This window comes from Dermacentor silvarum, chromosome 9 (assembly GCF_013339745.2).
Source record: "Dermacentor silvarum isolate Dsil-2018 chromosome 9, BIME_Dsil_1.4, whole genome shotgun sequence".
Taxonomy (NCBI): Eukaryota; Metazoa; Arthropoda; class Arachnida; order Ixodida; family Ixodidae; genus Dermacentor; species Dermacentor silvarum.
The window spans coordinates 31,313,828-31,335,244 of NC_051162.1; the positions used below are offsets into that span (position 1 = coordinate 31,313,828).

At 47.5% G+C, this 21,417-nt stretch overlaps 2 protein-coding genes across 5 annotated transcripts in view; one reads left to right on the forward strand and one right to left on the reverse strand.

Moving 5' to 3' along the window:
* The window catches only part of LOC119465198 (TNF receptor-associated factor 6-like), a 204,389-nt gene that overhangs the window by 169,230 nt on the left and 13,742 nt on the right, over positions 1–21,417 (reverse strand). The window lies entirely within an intron of this gene.
* Positions 1–21,417, forward strand: part of LOC119465199 (E3 ubiquitin-protein ligase PDZRN3-B-like) — a 199,426-nt gene that overhangs the window by 117,588 nt on the left and 60,421 nt on the right. The gene's annotated exons all lie outside the window — the stretch shown is intronic.

Below are 21,417 nucleotides of genomic sequence, written 5' to 3' on the forward strand. Positions count from 1 at the left end.
GAAAGTTGGGCGAGTTGGTGATTAAACATCATATCCTATTGGTGAAGCAGCGCACTGACCAGGACAAAGTGGAGAGACACAAAAATAGAATTTCGTCCTGGTCGACGTTAAGGTTAGTAAGGTTGGGGATAAAGCAGTCACTTTACAGGGGAGCAACACTTTTGAGCGACTTGCTTCAGCAGTTAAGCGCTCGAGCAGCCGGCACCTCGAATGGTTTTTGCGGCCAAGACACATCACATTAGTGTTCCGTCGAGAGCCATAGTATCAGAAAGGGACTCGTGACAGTTGGTTGTTTCATCGTATCTGCAAAGCCACCTTAGGGTCTTCAAGGTTTCTGAACCAAACTCTCAGGTGTTAGTATCGTACTTGAGCACGTCTAACCCTAGAAGGTGCACTTTATTCAGCATAGATGTACAGGATTTGTATTAGAACATTCCGCATGGACCCTTTTTATCAAGTGTTGCGCATTGTATTACGGAAGATAACGATCAGATGGAATTTGTCGACAAATGTGGCGCGTCGGTTTGTACTTTTCTTCAGCTATTAACCTTTTACCTTGGGTCCACTTTTGTACTGTGGAATAATGTCATGTAGAGACAGAGGACCGGGATATGTATGGGCTTAAAGGTTGCTGCGGTACTCCGCACAATTGTTTTAGGTAATATTGACAAGGCAATTGATCCAAAGCTTTACGGCTTTGCATTAAGGGTGTTCCGTTTTGTGGGTGATTTTCTTGGCTATAGTGGAAAATGGTATTTTGGACAGAAGAGTGGAAGAAGTTTTAAGTGTTCAAGGACAACAGCCAAGTACTGGATTTCACTATTTAAAGCAGAAATTTGGGCTAGTTGGTTGTAACAGAACTTAGACATCGTAACAAGCGCTGATGGACGGGAACACAAAGAAGAGACAAGTAGACTGGACGGGCGCTAGACATCAACTGAAGGTTTAATGACATACACAGCAGCATATATACCACCGCAAAAAAAATCCATCAGGCAGATTTATCAGCGAAAGGAATTCAAGTTTCGCTTTAAATACGTTTTTTCTTTAGTCTGCAAGGCCAGTGAAGGTGCGCTGACACATTTACCAGCTTCGGCACCTATACACAGGGCTTCAAAAATCTCCCTTGCTTGCTGTGTCGAAAAGCTGCGCAGGACACGTGTGCCCTCAAAGTCAGGCTTGCAAGAGGCGGCAGTTCACCGCCGTCAGTGATCTGCCAAATGTCCACCCCCCCCCCCCCCCAATGAGTTAACAGCTGCGCGATGCTCCCTCAATCTGTCGTTGACGCTGCGGCCGGTCTGACCGACATAGCATCGACCACAAGAAAGTGGGATGCGGTACACAACGCCCACTCTGCACTCCACGAAACGAGTCGTGTGCTTTGTTGTGCAGCCGGTCTTGGACGTGCCATTCACGACATTGCACATACGTGCCAGCTTACCAGGAGCCGAAAAGGCGACCGGGATGCCACATTTCCCCGCAACCTTCTTGAGGCGGTGGGACAAATCATGAACGTAGGGCAAAATCACAGGCCGCGCCTCTTTGTAATCAGGATGATTGTGGCTTGTCATACTCCGCCAATTGGCTTCATTTATCGGGCTTCCTGCAATAGAAGCTAGCAATTCCGCGGGAAAACCAGCATTGCGCAGGCGTAGCACTTCGAGCTGAAGGCTGCACGCACCTTCACTGGCCTTGCAGGCTAAAGAAAAAACGTATTTAAAGCTAAACTTGAATTCCTTTCGCTGATAAATCTGCCTGATGGATTTTTGTTTTTGTTTTTTCCGCGGTGGTATATATGCTGCTGTTTATGTCATTAAACATTCAGTTGATGTCTAGCACCCGTCCAGCCTACTTGTCTCTTCTTTGTGTTCCCGTTCATCAGCGCTTGTTACGATGTTCTGGATTTCACTGTTGAGTTTCCAAACAATGGCAAGCTACAGTTTTTAGATGTGACGTTAACTGCCGCACCGGTCCGCGTTTGCTGGTCATACAATCTGCGATCATAAAAATCCTCACTTAGCTACAATTCGGGACACTCAAAAGTCTTAAAAAGCGGCATAGCCTTTTCATGGCCGCGATTTTGTAGCGATGCCTTTAAAGCAATAATGCCTTTTCGCGCTTATCGCGCTTTGTCAGTGGTCAGAGCGACGGTCCGCTCACGATATCAACGTTGATAACGCGAGCGGACCGTCGCTCTGACCACTGACAAAGCGCGATAAGCGCGAAAAGGCATTATGACATTAAAGGCATCGCTACAAAATACCGGCCCATGTCTACGATCGGCCTTGATGAAGTAATGCCCGGAAAAAATAAACGAAAGTTTCCGCCAACAAGTTATCAGGCCTAAAGAATGCATGTTACGAAAAACATGTGCTTTGTAGATCAGCCTATAAGTTGATTTGTTTTGCGCGCAGTGGCTTTCAGAAGGAGCACAGTAAACAAGAGAATGACGGCAGAAAAATTGTGTCAATATCATATGCGCACAAGATTGCACTGAACGAAAAAAAAATTTAGGTAGCAGGTATGGTCTACGAGTACTTTTTTCAGCTCCTAACAAACTCTGTAAATTATGTGCCGGACTGCATCGCAGAGTTGCAACAAACATAAAAGGAAATATGTATAGGTGCACGGTTATGAATAAAAAAGAATTTTTCAAGTGCAGATCGTCCGTTGTATCCTCTTTACCCATACATTGTGGAAAAGCATTGTCGGCTAAACGGGCCGGTGTTTGAACACAAAACTTATGGAACACAGAAGGTCGCTGAGGGGCAACATTCATTGCAACATTGAAGGGCATTATTCACAGCATGGGTGTTCACCGCTTTACGATGACACAACAATTTTTTCACGCCATAAAGATGAACTAACTAGGGAATTAGTGGAAGCCTTTCACACTTACACGAGAGAAGAGGGCTGTGTAGTCAACCATCTGTTCTTCTCAGCCATAATGAGGTCGCTTTTTTGGGGGAGGAGGAGGAACAAACTTTTATTTAAACCAGCAGTTTAGTTGGCTGGGCCTAGGCCTCCCACGTGGGGACATCGAGGTCTTGCCTCTTCGCCGCCTCGCAGGCTTGCTGGGTAGCCCAGAGTTGGTCGTCGATGGGAGCTGCGCAGGGCGGCGTGCCATCTCGACGAGAGGGTCACGGTATTATTTGCCGGATATTGGTTTTTACATTCCCATAGCATGTGGGGAAGCGATGCTGCCTTTGGAAGGTCACAAGAATAAACTTGTAAAAATAATTGTGTTAGCGGTGCAACGAATAGGATAATATTTCACAGCGTCTTAGATTTGTTGCCTATCTTTGACGCCTGAATGTGCGGGGATATGTGTTTTTGGAGGTGCTCTTAAACTTGACTTGCACCTCTTTGACGTCGGAGGGTGCGCAGGTATATAATGAACAAGTAATTAAAGGATAATTTAATTACTTCTCTCCACCTAGCGGGCTTCCGCTGAACGATTACGTCAAAGATGAAGTGCTCGTTCTAAAATAAAGTAGCTGCGAGTAAAAAGAAAGAGCAGCGAGTGTCGTGTATTCGTGTGTCTGTCCACTATGTCCTCGTCAGTGCGCTGCTTCAACAATACGATATGATGATTGGCTAACCGATGGTAGCTTACGGGGCACGTTCATTGGTGCACTCTTAACAGACTGGCAAACCATCAGAACTCCCCAACTGTAGCTTTTGATGTGGTAGCAATATAGGTGGACCTCACAGAGCTTGCAAGTATCCGTGTGACGATAAATGTGGGCCCATCTCGAAGGCAGTTCAGTCTTACATAGCGTCTTGAAGCGCTAGTTGGCACGAGACAATCACGCAAGAAACCCGCGTGTGACCCATCCGCCGGCCGTTTCTATAAGCGCGGCTGTGGCATGAATAGCACGCATGCGATCCGGGCCCAATGGTGAGAGCACTGCACTGCTATGCCGGACGTCGATTTGATCATCAGACACATTTAATTATAGGCAAACTTCACCTGCTTTAAAGGTATGGTGAATTCCACTTCTCAAACTGGAGCACGTTCTTTTTTTTTTATTGCTCCGTGGCAGAGACATCCAATTCCACAGGTTGATCTAGAGCGAATTTGCGCTTTACACTGGTCGATTTGCATCAACCCGCTCCGCGAGTAAGTGCTTCTTTTCATTTGACGTGCGGAGACGTATTACACCGGAACTCCGACGATGCGTTGATGTCACTTCCGGGTGGGCCTGGTGGATTCACTGTTGTCAGCTGAACGATGAAATGGACACCCGATATGACGGGCCGCTGCGGGGCAGGGGCTCTATTCTTGACACACATGGCGCTCGCATGGTGGACATTATCCGCCATGTTGATTCTCTGATTGACTGTCGAGAAGTCAGGTGTTTTGAAATTTGTGCCGGGAAGCTGTAGTTTCGCGAAATGCAATTTCGCGTTTTCATCAAGATGACTAAATGTGACGTGCAGCTGCAAATTTTAACGAATACTTGTTTTTTGGTCCTTGGCAGTTATATTGCGACGTTATCTCTCCGAAAAAGAAATGAAAAACACCTGAGTGGTAGCGTGCATGAGCCCGTGCAGTGCACCTGCAATTTCGCGAATATGTGATGGCGGTTCGAGATAGCTGCCATGTCCGCTTTCTCATTGGCTCAAAGAATATTCCACGAGGAGCGTCACAGCAAGGGCCATTTCGTAAACGTCAATTTGACGTGGTGTGACATTGCGCTAGGCCGCCATTGCACAGATTTTCCATCATAATGTGGTGCGACGAGCCGCGCGAATTATGCTAATCAGTTACCATATGGAATGGTGGCAGACATGCATGCGTATCGCCGCATTTTCCCCGTCGTTTGGCACCATGAAAATATTCTGTTCATACCGCGTGCTCATATCATTTGCATGGATCTCGGTTGGTGTTGGTATTTGTTTTGTGCCTACATTATTTTAAAAAATACGGTTTGCTTTAAATAATATTGGTTTGACATCACAAACTTTCTGCGACGTTTCGCACTTTTTTACTGCTGCGTTTGTATTGTAAACAAGAATAAAGACTTTTCACATAAACAGAAGCTGTGACAACAGTGGCTTTTTACTTACTTTACATTAAGAAATGTACGCAAGGCGGCGCCTTGAAGTTTTCTGTAGGACAAACTGGCCGTTGCGTCAATGATCAAATGAGGGCGCATGCTAGTAACTTGAACGACTTCACTGCGTATCTTTCAGCTTACCGTAAAGCCTGCTCTTGTCAGCCGTGATGTCATGATGTGAATATCCCGGGTAGGAGTAAGGACAAAATGGTACGTGAGTTATTGGAAGCGTCTTATATGAGAAAAAGAAAAGGTAGTACCGGTGTAAGTCAGAGCTCTTCTGTTTTATAGAACGCGGAGCATGCTCTCTTCAGGTATGCAAATGTCCTAGCCAGTCCTGGCAATCGCCTTCTGTAGTCTCCCCGAAGTGCCTGGTGCGCCTGCGCGTTCGAAACAGTATATATACCTTATCTCGCAGTCTTTCGAATGAATTTGTTAGTGCGTGTGTCACGTGTGCCTGCGTGCTTCTTTTGTCAGTGTGCCTGGCTAATGAAGCAGACTATACAAGCCAGAGACGTTTTCGACGCAATAATCATACGCTTTGAGCGAGTTGCTTTATTTTTTTTTCGGAAGCGGAAAACTGGTTTGTTTTATTAACAACGTTAGGTTCGTTGACTTCATTTCAGCTTCTTAGGCAAAACGTCACGTTTGCGTCACATTAAGAAAGCAAATCGAGGCCATCAGTGCCACTTTGTACGCGTTGCACCTACATCACGCCTCGAAGAAGATGGCGGAATGTCCAGAATAGAGCCCCAGATCCGGGAAAACATGGAAGTTTCTTGTAATCTAACAGCACAAAGTAATCTAACAGCTTTTATTGATCTATTTTACCCTCTAGCGCACGAAGCTTTACAGAGGGGAGTGGGGTACATAAAATGGTAATTCTAAATATCAAATGTCATAACAATACATAAGAGGACGTAATCTTGGGCTAACACAACATACATGGGCAAAAAAACGGGAATTCAGCTATGCGGTGAGCAAGGTGATATCATACCAAGCAATCAGTGTTGTGTTGTTCTTCAAAACCACTTTGTAGCCTCATTCTCGAATGATGTACCGTGCATTGCCCCCAAGCCTGCAGTGACTTCTTTTCATATGATGGATCCAATTTTGGTTGACTGGGTTGGTATTGCCAAACTAATGCTGACACTCAAGCCATCTTCTTCACCTAGTACCGATGAAATCACCGCGGTGTTTCTGAAGCACACTGAGACATATTCATCAATAATGCTGTCACAAATATTTACTCAGTCTTTGCAGTGTTCCCAGCTTCCTCACGACCTGAAGGCGGCGAGGGTGGTACCAGTTCCCAAGCAAGGTAACTTATCCAGCTCCCTAAACTATAGACCCGTCATATTAACCAGCATTCCTATAAGCTTCTTGAACATGTAATATACTCCAATCTGGAAACTTTCCTTGAAACTAACAACTTCTTCTGTATGCATCAACCCAGCTTCAAAAAACATTACTCTTGTGAAACCCAGCTCCTTCTTTTTACTAACGACCTCTTTAACATCCTCGATCGCAACTATTTCGTAGATTGCATTTTTCTTGACTTTCAAAAAGCATTTGACAGCGCCTCTCATCACCTTCTTCTAAAATTGAAAACCCTTAACATCGACCCCAACGTGCTTCAGTGTATTGAGTGCTTTTTATTAAATTGAAAGAAGTACGTCACGGCAAACAGCTATGACTCTCCTAATTCTACTGTAACCTCCGGTGTACCGCAAGGAACCGTTCTCGGACCGTTACTCTTCTTAATTTATAGTAACGACCTTCTTTACCACGTTTCCTCACAAATTAGACTTTTTGCCGACGATTGTGTAATTTACCGGGAGATAACTAAACCAGGCGACCCACTGCTGCTTCAAGCTGATCTGAACTACGTTCAAGCATGGTGTACTCAATGGATAATGAAACTGAACGTAAATAAATGCAAAGTAATGAGAGTATATCGTAACAGTAATGCTCCTGCCCTTTATCCTTACTTTCTCAATAATTCTATCTTAGAAGCTCATATAAATACCTCGGCGTTCATAAATCTAACACCTTGACATGGCAAACTCACATAGATTTCGTGGCTAACAATGTTAATCGCATGTTAGGCTTCCTTCGCCGAAACTTTTCATTGGCTCCTACCTCTTTAAAACTGCTATTGTATAAAACACTTGTAAGGTCGAAAATCGAATATGCCGCCTGGGATCCTCACTCTGCCTTGCTTACCTCCTCTCTCGAAGCTATTCAAAACCGAGCCGCCCGTTTCATCCTTTCGAATTACTCTCGCACCGCAAGTGTTACTGCAATGAAAATTTTCCTGGACCTCCCTGACCTTACGACACGAAGAAAAATGGCGCGGCTTGGGCTATTCCACAAAATATACCATACCAATCATCACCTCAAGAATGCACTACTCGCTGCTCCTCATTATATTTAAGCACGCACCGATCACAACTTCATGGTCCACGTCCCAAGTTCAAACCTGCACGCTTATTCCTTCATTCCAAGGACATCGACCAGCTGGAACCACCTCGCCGTCTCCATTGTCAGCCACCCCGTTCCATCATCCTTAAAAACCGCGATTTCCAATTATTGTATTGATACCCACTCCTGTCTGTAACGCCCCAAGTGGCATTGAGAGTACTGAAATAAATAAATAAATAAATTTACAAATTAATTAATTAATTAATAAATAAAAAAGAGAGCAGGGACAGGAAAGGCAGGGATGTCGACCAGGCAAGCGTCTGGTTTGCTACTCTACACTGGGGGTAAGGAAAAGGGGGAATAGAAAGAGGAAACGTGGGGGAGAGTGAGTACGCAGTGCACATGGGATGATGAACAGGGACACTATAAGCGGACTCTTAAACCGGTGCCCTTAAAGTGGTGCAGTAGTGCACCAATTGCTTTTTGTGCCAATAACTAGTGTAGCCACGGTCCGAGTATCTTTGACCCAGAGAACGGTCTCGAGTCCAGTCGGTTTAAAGTTGTCCTGAGAGAGGGGCGCTTTACGTCATAGCGAGGACAGTTACACAGTAGGTGCTCGATGGTTTCCTGGCACCTACGGGAGTCGCAAATCGGGCTCTAGGTCATTTCCACACGATAAGAGCAAACGCTCGTGAACGCCACTCTCAGTCACAAGCGGCACAGCAGGGTTGTTTAGAACTCCGCGGGAAAGGCTAGGTGGCCGTGGTAGCCGTAGGAAGGGGTCCAGCTTATGCAATCGGCAATGGAAGGCACTTGAACTCCAGAAAGCTAGCCGACGAAGTTCCCTCGCAGTGTGTTGTGACTCGGGGTCGGGGACGAGAGACTGAGTCTTGAAGCAGGCGAAGAGGAGACCAAAACTTTATACAATATGTACAAATATGTACAGATATAGCAGGAATAGCAGGTAATAGCTGGTAATAGCTGCCATTAGCTGGGGATAGCTGGTCAAAACAGTAAGAGCTGGTAAGAGCGCACCAGACCGACGGGGCGGCCGGTAGCGACTCTCTCGCTTAACAATGGGCCGGTTCCTCCTTAAATCTCCTTGGCGGCGGCTCCTCGTCGTCAGGAGGAAGAGGGGACGGTTGCTGACGTCACTCGCGTCGCATTGTGTCGTCGCGTCCCCCTGGCGACTCGTCGACAGGACCCCGAGGGACGGGTGGCGATGATGGCCGGGGCTGCTTGCACGTCGGCAGGACACAGACGGGGCAGTTGCCGAGGTCCCCCCCCCCCCCCCCCCGCCGTATTGTGTCGCCGCCTCCCGTTGGCGACTAGTCGGCAGGACCCAGAGGGACGGGTGGCGATGATGGCAGGTGCTATGGCACAACAAGTGTCAGTCCTACGCAAAGTATTGGACGCGTGTGGTTGTCTTCGTGGGCAGGCCGGGCAGCCCTGTCAGCACAGTCGTTGCCGACGATTTCCCAGTGAGCAGGAATCCCCTAAAAGATTATGTTGTGCCCCGTTTCCAGAGCATGGTGGTACTCTTCCCTGATGTTGGATATCAGCTCGTATGTTCAGTGATGTACGGCCGACATGATACTGAGAAGAGTTGCGGTTTCGTTACAAGCTATGAACCATTTCTGTGCCGGCTCTGCGGAGACTTAGGTCACAGTGGCATGGACGGCTGCAAGTTCTGACGTATATGTTATCATGTGTGACAACTTCAATTTAACTGTAACCTGCGTAGCTGGAACGAAGAATGCGGTAGTTGAGCTGGTAGGTGAGGTCGAACTGGCGATATATATATACAGGGTGTTTCAGCGAACACTTTCAAAATTTATTTAAGGTTGCCTGTGGCAGATAGCCCAATTCTAGTTAATGAGCTGGCCTACTCGCAGAGGCGGACATTACTTGCTCAAAAAATTGAAATGCATAATGGACTAATTAAGAGAAATTCACTAATTAAATTTTAAACTAATTACCTGATGGCCCATATTGCAATTTACAAATTGTAGCCGTGGAGTTCGCGAGGCGGATCTACTTAGAATTAATTCTCAGGATGGCACCAGTTTCGAGATATTAATTCCCGAACTTTGCGGAGAAATGCATTGGCGTTCCAGTTAATTTTGTGCTTCAATGCAAAAAGTGACGTTTTGTTAAGAACCTAACTGGAACGCCAATGGATTTCTCCGCAAAGTTCGGGAATTAATATCTCGAAACTGGTGTCATCCCGAGAATTCGTTCCAAGTGGATCCGCCTTGCGAACTCCACGGCTACAATTTGTAAATTGCAATATGGGCCATCAGGTAATTAGTTAAAAATTTGGTTAGTGAATGTCTGTTAATTATTCGATTATGCATTTCAATTTCTTGTGCAAGTAATGTCCGCCTCTTCGAGTAGACCAGCTCATGAACTAGAATTGTGCTATCTGCTGCAAGCAACCTTTAAGAATTTTTGAAAGTGTTCGCTGAAACACCCTGTATATATATATATATATATATATATATATATATATATATATATATATTGTGGGCGTTTATTACGCACGTCTTCTTCATCTGTATATTATCATCATCATCCTACGTTGCGCGATCCTCATCTTCAGTTATGTGTAATCATCATCATCATCGGGTGTGTGCTTTTGCTGGTTCGCTGCCGAGTACTCGGGCCGAATAAACGTCGTGCCAACAGAGACGCCATAAGTGGTGGAGGTGCTCTTCGATCCTCAGTCCTCTGCCCGCTCAGTCTACCCCCTGGAGCTACGTTCAGGCCGCCGCTTGGGCCCACTGTCCGCTAGCATGTCTGAGGACGCACCACCTTCCACTTCTACCGCTACCGTTCTGACACCACCAGCCACCCCTTACATCCTCAGCAGCCACCGGCGTGACCCCCATCTCTTCGCTGGTCTTCGTGAAGAAGATGTGGAGGACTGGTCGACGACTACGAGCGAGTCAGTTCCGCTAATCGTTGGGACGACCTTAACAAGCTCCGCCACGTCTCCTTCTACCTGACGGGTGTGGCGAAGACATGGTTCTTCAACCACGAGATCGACTTTACTGACTGGGCTGCCTTCAAGCAGCGGCAGCGCCAAGTATTTGGTACACCGGCCGTTCGTTCTACCATCCATATATATATATATATATATATATATATGCGCAGTGGAGCAATAAGAGCGTCAGTTGCTTCAGCGCCGGTGACGGCAGATTGGCCTTCTTTATATTTCCGGGAATAGCAAAATTCACTTGAGACTGTCGCAGGCACTACAGGGGAGATGAAGGCTTCGCCGCCGGTGTATAAGATGATGCTATGTACTCTTTATCATCCGACGCGGTGGCTCAGTTAGCTAAGGCATTGCGCTGCTGAGCACGAGCTCGCGGGATGGCATCCCAGATGAGGCGGCCGCCTTTCGATGGAGGCGAAATGGAATAACGCCCGTCTGCTTGCGTTGTAGTGCACGTTAAAGAACCCTAGGTTGTCAAAATTAATCCGGAGCCCTCCACTACGGCGCGCCTCATAATACGAACTGATTTTGGCACGTAAAAACCCCAGAGAGACGAATGCAGTCTTGATTAGCGCTAATAAATCTTGCAAAGGTCGCTTGAGGTCATAGGCGGAAAGTTTTCATTTTCCCGGGGGGGGGGGGGGGGGGGCGACCAGCTTTCCTGAGCGGTCATATATATATACCGTAAAAACACACTATAGGTCGAACCGGAATATAGGTCGACCCCCCAACTAACCAATTCTAAAAATAAAAAAAAATCGTTTTCAATGGCAAAAGTACCGAAATACACCCTTACCTTTAAACAAATGTGATTCAGACGGTTGCACAATGGTGACAGTATTTATTTAAATGCTGCTCCGTGCCGCAATGATAAGGTGCTGGCAAACACTCGGGTCGATGGTCGCACGATACGAAGCCCACGACAAGCTGGCGGGTTGCCGTGGGCTTCTGCGTACTCAATCGCCTTTTTCTTGAAGGCGAAGGTGCATTGCCGTCGGCTTCCGCTCATTTTGAAACAAAATGTGAAAAAGCAGCCTGAATGCGATGGCGAAGGTACAGTGTACTAGACATTCTAGTTCACTATAGCGAAGGCAGCTGTTTACTTCATCTGCCCATTGTTGCAAGACTTCCGTAGTTTTTTCGCCAATGTCCGATATATAAGACGAGGGTCGACTTTTCGCAATGGTGTTATGAAAAAAAGTTCGACCTATATTCCGGTTTTTACGGTAGTTCAATTTCATTGTCCCCTCGTACCACAAAGAGACTCGCGTCTCTCGGATGAGCCATGCGAAAAGCCGATTAAGTTATTCACGTTAGGAAGATATGTGTGTTTTGTGCCTATAAGTCGCACAACTACACATAAAAGAAAACAGTCATGTAACGATTTGTGAAAGTTTTAATATAGAAAGACACAGTCAAGAAATATTTTCCTGACTTAAGGTCAGTTGAAAAGATAAGACATAACATATATAAAACATACACAATATATAACAATTTCTGTACACAACTTATGACTACAATTATTAGCATAAAACAACGTGACTCCATGACGCAATACTTTATTTACTTGTCAAAGCATGCCTTATGCCACTGGTTTCGTTTATTTCCCGGCGGCGGAATAAATGATTATAGAGTAATAAATTATCAGGCGCAGAAATACACAGTCATATTAACAAATAAATCAATAAGACACAACGATATCTCAACAGTGGGAAAGGGCACGAGAGGAAGTAGTAAGAGCGTGGATTGCGTTCTTGAGCAGCTAATGCAGCATATGACAAATAAATATTAATAAGGAAAAAGCACAGGGCCGGTATTTTGTAGCGATGCCTTTAATGTCATAATGCCTTTTCGCGCTTATCGCGCTTTGTCAGTGGTCAGAGCGACGGTCCGCTCGCGTTATCAACGTTGATATCGTGAGCGGACCGTCGCTCTGACCACTGACAAAGCGCGATAAGCGCGAAAAGTCATTATTACTTTAAAGGCATCGCTACAAAATAGCGGCCAAGCATAGACTGGGAAGCTTTAGAAATAGCGCAACGAAGCGTCTTTGCGTACCCAAAAGGCCTCACCCTACTTGCCCTGTCATGCACCCCGTTTTCGTTCCTGGAAATAACTGTTTGCTTTGTTTTCTTAGCCAAATGGTTAGCTTTAACTTGTGAGTTGGCAACTTTCTCTTTCCTATTAAAGACATCATTTCGTTTTCTGATGGGATGGTTTCACCTTGAGGGAAAATGTGTTCATTCGCGCACTTGTTCTAGCAATGAAGTCGTCGGCAATTTTATTTAAATTGATTTTGCAGGAGAGTTCTTTGTGAGTGTGCAAAATGGCCAGATGGTTCAAACGGGCTTGTCCAGTCGTCGACCGCAGGTACGTTTTCAGTCGCCGAAGACAAAAAGGACCTCTCGGATGGGCTTGACGAGACCGGTATGGTCAACGCAATTTTTGTTAGCTTAGCCATTTCCGGCAAAAGGTTTCGCAGGTGTTCGCCCTTCTCCCCCGAAAACATCTGCACGACGTCCTCGAATGTGTGCAATGGTGCCGACTTTTGTTGGCTTACGATGTCAATGAGCATGTCTCTGTGCAAAATCAGCCGTCCTCGTTCAAGGTCGTCACCGTAGAACTTTTCTATGTATGCTTCGTCTTGCTTTCCTGTGGCAAACTGCTCAATGTGTGACATATGCTGCCACATCTCAGGTGGATATCTGTCTCTTAACGAGGACAGTACAGTGTCAAGTACTTCGTAGTACCTCTGGCGGTACATGTCCTCCGCTGATGTGAACACGTGAGCTGAGGAACCTTCTTGATAGCAGTGTGGAGTTTTCTTTCGCCTAGCAGCTGGAACACAAGGGTCCTCAACTCCTACTTTTCCTGCCTCTGCCAACACCTCCTCCCAAACCAAGGGAAAACTTTGCCTCACTTCAGCGACGCTTGCAGTGACGGATTTCACCATTTTCTCCGCTTGGCCAAACCTGAGCGTTCTTTTTTGTAAGGCGGTATTCAGTGCTTCCATTCGTGAAAACACTTTTGTCAGAAGCGTCAACATGAAAAACGATTCAAACTTGAACATCATCCTTAAAAATCCGCTGGCTTTCGCACCGGCCTCAGTTCGCTCTTCGGATGCTGTTTCATAGAAAAACGTTATGAGACTGCTATAATTTGAAAGAACTGATCGCAGTGATGAAGCCTTTAGCGTCCACCTTGTCGGGCAGAATTTTCGCAAGTTCACATCCTCTTCTACCTGAATCTCTTGAAAAGAAGCAACGCGCTTTGGAGAGCAGGTCACGAAGTTTATCAGTTCAGTGACGGCGTAAAGAAAATCACGGCACATGTCTACTTTCTGGCCGACATCACGCAAAACCAAATTCAGGATGTGCGCTAGGCAGTGTACATATAGCGCGCGAGGTTCCTGTTCTTGCATGAGAGCTTGTACTCCTCGGTGCTTTCCTCTCATGTTTGCCGCACCATCATAGCACTGCCCGCGGCACTTTTAGATTGGCAGATTAAATCTACAAAGAATGCCTTTCAATATAGCAAAGAGGCTCGTCGCTGTGGTGTCCGTCGTGTTGAAAAACCCACAGAACAGCTCCTCTACTTCCAGGCTTTCTGTGAACACCCGAAAACAAACTGAAAGTTGTTCTTTGACAGAAATGTCTGCTGTCTCGTCCATAATGACAGCGTAGTGCTCTGCCGCACGAACTTCGTCTGTGAGTGAACTAAGGATGTCATGTGCCTTGAGTTCCAGCATCTCGTTTAAAATCTGGTGAGAAATCCATTTGTATTTTGTTCTTAAAAGCCACGATCGCAATGAAGGAATATCATTAGCCCGGAGTTCCAGCAGCTGCCTCAAATTACTCTCTGTGTCTTCGTGGCCACGTATTGCTAAGCCTTGGGTCGACAGGTACAGTAGTGACGACGGTGTTGCTAGGAGAGCCTGTCGGGCGTCGTCCATTTCTTTCGCCTTTCCCTTGGCGCAAGCATATGCCACATTCGCGCTGCCTTTTCCAACTACGACGGCATTACATGCCTCCTTATGAAAATTAGGCCTCTCATGGGATTTAAATCTGTCAATTGCCTTTTTCCAGTTTGAGAAACCATTTTTCACAAGCGCGGCGCGTATCTGCTAGTTTGTAGTGACTGCGGCTGTCCGTGCGCCTGGGGAGTACTACATACGCGGGTCGCGCGCTTTATTTTGGCGGTAATCTGCGAGCGGTATCTTGAAAGCGATCCGCAGACGGCTGATACCTTTGTACGCGCTGTGTTTTTGCCGCTCAGTTTCCGTTGAAGCGATAGACAGTACGAAGATCACTGCTTGCTGCTGCTGGTGCCGCACTTTCATACGCCAGCGCTTTGACGGTTAGTGTCAGAGGTCATCGAGTGTGCTGTGTTCATGTTTGCTTGGGCGCGCTGACAACATGCTTGATAATTCAGTTAGTAAGCAAATGTTTGCAAGTTTATACGGCCGATAAAACTACTATCCTTACTTCGTATAGCTGTCTACTAATTTTCTATTGCAATCGATGCTTCGCCGTTCGGGCGACACTGCGCCTCTTTCTTTTGTTTTCTTCTTTTTACGTTTAGTGCGAGTATAAGCGCTGCTGCGGATGGCGGCTATTGATTCTGATTGCGAGTGAATCCGGTTTAGCCTCACTTCGGTTACTGAGTAAATTATTTTTACTTATGACCGCTGCAGGCATGTGGGGATGTTTCCATCCCTAATAAATGTTGTAAATTATTAGAAGAGTTTTTGGTTGGTTTTTTTTCGTGAGTCGTTAGCATTGCCTACTGGAAACAGTAGCAATACTCAGACACACAACATTCATGTGCATTTCACACGCCGCTGATAAAAGACTCTGCTCAAGGGGCCACTGAAGACTGTAGATCTTTCTTTTTCAGGGTCAAAAAAAGCACGCAAAGCAATTTGAAGAGAGGTGAACATTCTTCTTCTTTTGGGGGTTTTATGTGTCAAAACCAGTTCTGATTATGAGACACGCCGTAGTGGAGGGCTCCGGAATAATTTTGATCACCTGGGGTTGTTTAACGTGCAGTAAAACGCAAGCACACGGGCGTTTTTGCATTTTGCCTCCATCGAAATACGGCCGCCGCGGCCGGGATTCGATCCCGCGATCTCGTGTTCAGCCGCGCAACGCCTTAGCTGACTGAGCCACCGCGGCGGGTGAGAAGTGTACATCATCATCATATCATCATCATCATCATTATCAGCCTATCCACTGCAGGACGAAGGCCTCTCCCTGCGATCTCCAATTATCCCTGTATTCCAAGCGTATTCCAACTTGCAGGCGCAAGTAGGAATACGCTAGCGCAAGGCAGGGGTAATTGGAGGTGAACATAGAGCAACGTATTCATTCTCGAGGCATAACCTATCCTTACAAGTAGAAATAATTGTTACTTGGCTAAATCCTTCTCTTTAAAAAATTTAACAAACTTATTCCTGTGTATATATTTAAATATATTGTATGTGTGTATATAGTGTTCACAGTCGAAATTTAAAAAAAAAACGTTAGAGTGAGAAAAAAAGCTTATGAGGTAGCCGCCGCTGGCGCTTCTAATGCGCTTGTCGTCCTATGGTTAGGATTTGCAGAAATAAATCGAAAGTGTGAATGTAAAGCCGTGCACGTCCGCGCTGATGCAGTAAGCTTTCAGCCACAATAAAATTTTCAGTGAAACGTTGAGGCAACTCTTAAGAAACCGCAAATGATGTGGGCAACAGAACTCTGGTGATGACACTTCGGCGAGAAATGAGGGGGGGGGGGGCTTCGGATTGCCGGGGGGGGGGGCTCTGCCCACCCCGGAAATCTCCGGGGGGTGGGGGGGGGCGGGGGCTCGAGCCCCAGAGCCCCCCCGTAGTCGGCGCCTATGCTTGAGGTGTCTCGGCTGGTAGGAAAGCTAAGTCACGGTCGGGGATCCTTGGCAGATGTCGAATGTGCGCTCTGAGAGAGTCGACAGCTACGTATGTCTGGATCATATGGTCTCTCGCGATGTCAATTGTTGCTGTTGTTGAGGCGCACCGAGGCAGCCCTAAACACCTGCCTTGAGCTTCACCTTGTACGCTCGCCAGAGCGTGAATGTTGGTCTTGAATGTATTTGGAAAAACTGGTAGACTGTAACGCAGGAGTCCCAGGATTCCATATGCAGCTGCACCATAGAATGGACTGATGCACCCCAGTTTTTGAAGGCCTGAGCGATGGCAATTAACTTGTTCGTCAGATAGACGCAGTGTGCGCTCCACGAGAGCTTGCGGTCAATGATGACACCCAGAAGGTGATGAGTCTAAACAAAGGACATAGCTTGACCGTAGATTGAAATTGGATACAATGTCATTTGCGCGTAAAGCCAACCAATGCGAACTTTTCGGTAGAGACTCTGAGGCCCTGTTCTTGGTGATGAAACATTGTGATGACGGCCACCCGCTGAAGCCTGGCCTGTACCTGAGGGCAAGTCGCCGCAGAAACCCAGATGCAAATGTCGTTGGCGGATATTGAGACATGAACTGTCCACGGTAAGTACTGCGCAAGTTTTACCAAGACAAGGTTCAACAATATGGGGCTGAACACCCCACCCTGCTGCACACCACGGAAGATGTTCCGAAGCTTGGCGCCTCTTTTCTCAGTCAAATAGTCCCGAATTCATTGAGACACCTGGCCACTAATTCGCTCAGCCTCAAGTGAGTTCAGTATGGCCCCACCGGGGACGTTGTCGTATGCTCCTTTGACATCGAGAGAAAGTGCCACTGATAGGTGCTTGAGGCTTTTTACAGCGAATCTGTATACCTGTAGTTAGTCGGAAAATCTTGTGGCGTAAACACAAATCTCCAGGTTCACAATTGAAGGCATACCGCATATCGTTCTGTGCAATCAGACAAAGAGCATATATATATATATATATATATATATATATATATATATATATTGTAATGAAGAGTGGGTCCGTGGCTCGGAGGCAGGATGGAAGAAGTGAAGGACGAAGCAGAATAGAACAGCTTGCCCAAGGAAGGCATGTTGTGTCCGTTCTCGTCTCTTACAATGGCGCAGACGCCGAACCGTGACCCCTTCGAAGACCCCGACGTCCCTGTGTCCATGAACCTCCGAAGTGGACGTACACTCTCGCACTTGCCGCCAGGGCCGTCTACGGACGGGGTCCAAGCCTCCACGACAGCTCCGCCGCAGGACTGCAGGACTGCAGCGTCGTCATTTCACAAGCCATGTTCCTGCTGAGTGAACAGCTCAAGGCATCTCGATTTGGGTGCGCCATACTCGCATCGCTCTCTGAGAACAAAATTCTTTGTTTTCATGGTTTTGAAGACGACCCTACCCCGTGGCTCACCATCGTCAACTCGGTTGCTCTCGCGCACTCCTGGGCAGAGACTACCAAAAATCTGTTGCCGAAGGCCGTCTTCGAGGATCCGCCCAAGCATGGCTTCAATTCCAAGGCCATTACACCACATGACCAACTTGGAGCGCCGCCCTGACGGCCGCGTTTTCACCGCTTCCGAGTTCTTATGACGCGCGTTTCATGACGATGCGTTCACGCCGACAAGTTTCAAGCGAAGACATAGCAACCCACATTTACGACAAGCTGTCCCTCTTACAAGCATGCGACATACCCTGGTCCTCTCCGGCAGCCAGGCAGTACGTCATCGATGAACTACACGACTCGACGCACGCGGACGTCGTGTCCCTGCACACACACCAGGCCGACATCGCCACTTTTGTACGCCAGGCGGTGGGGTGGCAGAACACTTCTCGTCGCCGCTCGTCGGCAACCCCAAGACGCGGCTGCTTTGCGTGTGGGCGCTCCGGCCATGGATATAAGCACTTCGGATATAAGCACGTTTGGCTCAACAACGATTTTGGTGGCCGAGAATGGACAAGAATGTACGTTCGTGCATCGCCAGCTATGAGGTATACCAGCACCATAAACGGCCTCCCATACGTCAACATGGATTCCTTATGCCCATTACGCCTCCTGAGACGGTTTTCCACACGCTGGGCATAGACCACATCGGGCCTCTTCCATTGACGGCAGCGGGTAATCGCTTTATTATAGTGGCGGTGAATTACTTGTCCAAGTTCGTCGAGGTCACTACCGTGCCTTCGCTTGCCGCCCGCTATGTCATCCGATTCCTGCAGAAGCGCTTCGAATGTAAACGCGGTCTTCCAAAAAAAGTTAATAGGGAGTTTTAGTATAGCGAAAAACAGCAAACGCAAGAATTTAGCGTTAGCGTTGCGTGCTGTAAACTGCGCATGCGCCGAACGTAAACGTAGCCAGAACTGTTACGTACGTACGCTATTTCCGAAATATAGCGTACAACGCTAACGCACGCAAGGGATTCCGTACGTAGGGCAAGATGGCGGCGCCTGTTTAAGCGAGAGCCATCCACTTCGGATCTATCGAGTGGTCGGCTTGCACTGTTCGGCTAATTCGTTCCCCACTAATGCTCGTGTTTGCTTTAGATTTGTGTGATGATGCTTCGACAGCGGCGTACATACAGGTGACAAATGCGCGTTGTTTTAGATTTACGTTCTCGATTAGCGGCGGAGTAGGCTTAATGAGAGGGTTTGCTCATGTTTGCTGTATCCGCCTCGAGATGGCGCCCAAGTGTATTTGCGTTAGCGTTTTGCTCCGTTCCGCTATTCTAAAGAACTACCATGTACCGCGCAGTGCAGCCTTTCCTTGCGTTAGCGTTGCGTCGCACGCTAACACCAACGTAAGCGTTTTCCGCTATACTAAAACTCCCTAATATCCGATCGGTCGACCACCTTCTGCAGTCGCGAGCTCAGCACTTACCTACAACAAGCTGGAGTTGCGCATCACTTCGCCTCTGCCTACCATCCCCAAGCGAATGGTCTGACGGAAAGGTGAAACCAGACTTTAGCGCTCGACTCGCACCGTATTGCAAGAATCACAAACGAGGTGAAGCGGAATGGGAAGACCATCTCCAAGCGGCTGCATAAGCAATGAACACGGCTTTACAGAGCTCTACAGGAACTTCCCCATACGAGATCGTGTACGGCCAACTACCAAAACTGAGCGATACATTCGGCTTGATCATGCACATAAAATTTGGACGTTCCTTGGCTCGACAGACACCTTGTCAGAATATCCGAACCGAGGTGCGCAGGAGCGCAACATGCACAAAACCGGTATTACGACCGACGCCACCGTCCGGCCCTACAATACAAAACAGGCGACAAGGTGTGGGTACAACGAGGTGCACCGTCTTCTTCAAACAAACTGCACACAAAGTACGAAGGGCCTTTCATTATTACTGAGCACCTGGGTGAGAACACTTGGTGAGTACGGTCCATGGCTTTTGACTCGCGCATCCACAAAAGGAAGCGAAATAACCTTGCTGTGCATGTGTCACGCATGATGAAGTGCATCCGTCGGCAGGCAACATGACATCATGTGCTGTTCTTACAGGAGCATGCCAGTCGCAGCGTGGCCGAGTGTAATAAGAGTGGGTTCGTGGCTCAGAGGTGGGATGGAAGAAGCGAAGGACGAAGCAGAATAGAACAGCTTGCCCAAGGAACGGGTTTTGTGTCTGTTCTCGTCCCTTACAATATATATATATATATATATATATATATATATATATATATCGTCGTATTTTATACGCCGAAGATGCACCCGGCTAACCGGTACTTCTTCGTTACATTTGTCCCCCGGAGAAAAAGACGTCATCTTGGTGATCTAAGCATACCGTAATACAGAGCGATCGTAGAAGGTCTTGAGCCGATCTACGTGAGCAGTTTCGGGACCGCGCGACGCTCATCAGAAAACGGCACACAGGCTCTACGACATAATTCACGGTGGAAGTTTGTGCAATCACACAGTAAGGCCCATGATATCTTGGCAGCAGCTTAGAAGAAAGGCCGGGAGCTAAAGGTGGGACCCAGAGTCAAACCAATGAATTGGAAGGGAAGCTTGGGGGGACAAAGCCACCATGACGAAGCTTCTGTTGTGTCTGATCTGCGGTGGTAAGACAACGGGCGAGTTGTCTGCATTCTTCAGCATGTGTTCCTTTGAATCAGGCTGGTAGGGTAGAATGGTATCGATGGTGCAGGAAGGTTCACGGCCGTATAGTAAGAAAAACGGAGAAAAAACCAGTGGTAGCCTGAGTGGCAGTTGTATAGGCGAACGTGACGAACGGAAGCACAGTGTCCCAGTTGGAATGGTAGGACGTGGCGTACATGGCGAGCATGTTGTGAACAGTACGGTTGAAACGCTCCGTCAACCCGTACGGCTGCGGATGGTATGCGCTAGTGGTCCTGTGGATGATGTGACACTCCTTCGGAAGCGACGTCACGACTTCAGGTAGAAAAGCACGCCCTCGATCACTAAAGGGTTCCCGAGGGGCTCCGTGACGAAGAACAAAATTCCGCAGCATGAAGGATGCAACATATTGGGCAGTTGCAGATGGAAGTGCAGCGGTTTCTGCATAGCGTGTGAAATGATCCACTGCAACGATAATCCAGCGGTTGCCAGCACCGGTACAAGGAATCGGGCCGTAAAGTCGATTCCGACCCGATCAAAAGGACGGGATGGACAAGGAAGCGACTGCAGGGGTGCGGCAGTGGAAATAGGGACCGACTTTCAGCGCTGGCAGTCGAGGCAGCAGCGCACGTACTTGCGAACGAACTTGTATATGCCAGGCCAGTAATACCGGAGCCTACTGCGGGTGTTGGTCGTAACACGCCACCGTGTGCACATTGGGGATCAGTGTGAAACGGTGCACATACATCTGCCCAAAAATGACGCGGTATTACTAGGAGCCATAGCCGACCGCCGGGGAGATAGTTGCGACGGTAGAGGAGTTGGTTGCGAATAACAAAGTGATGCGCCTGCCGCTGTAGAGTCCTTGATGCCGTAACAGTGGCAGGATGAGCGAGAAACTCCAAAAGCGAAGAA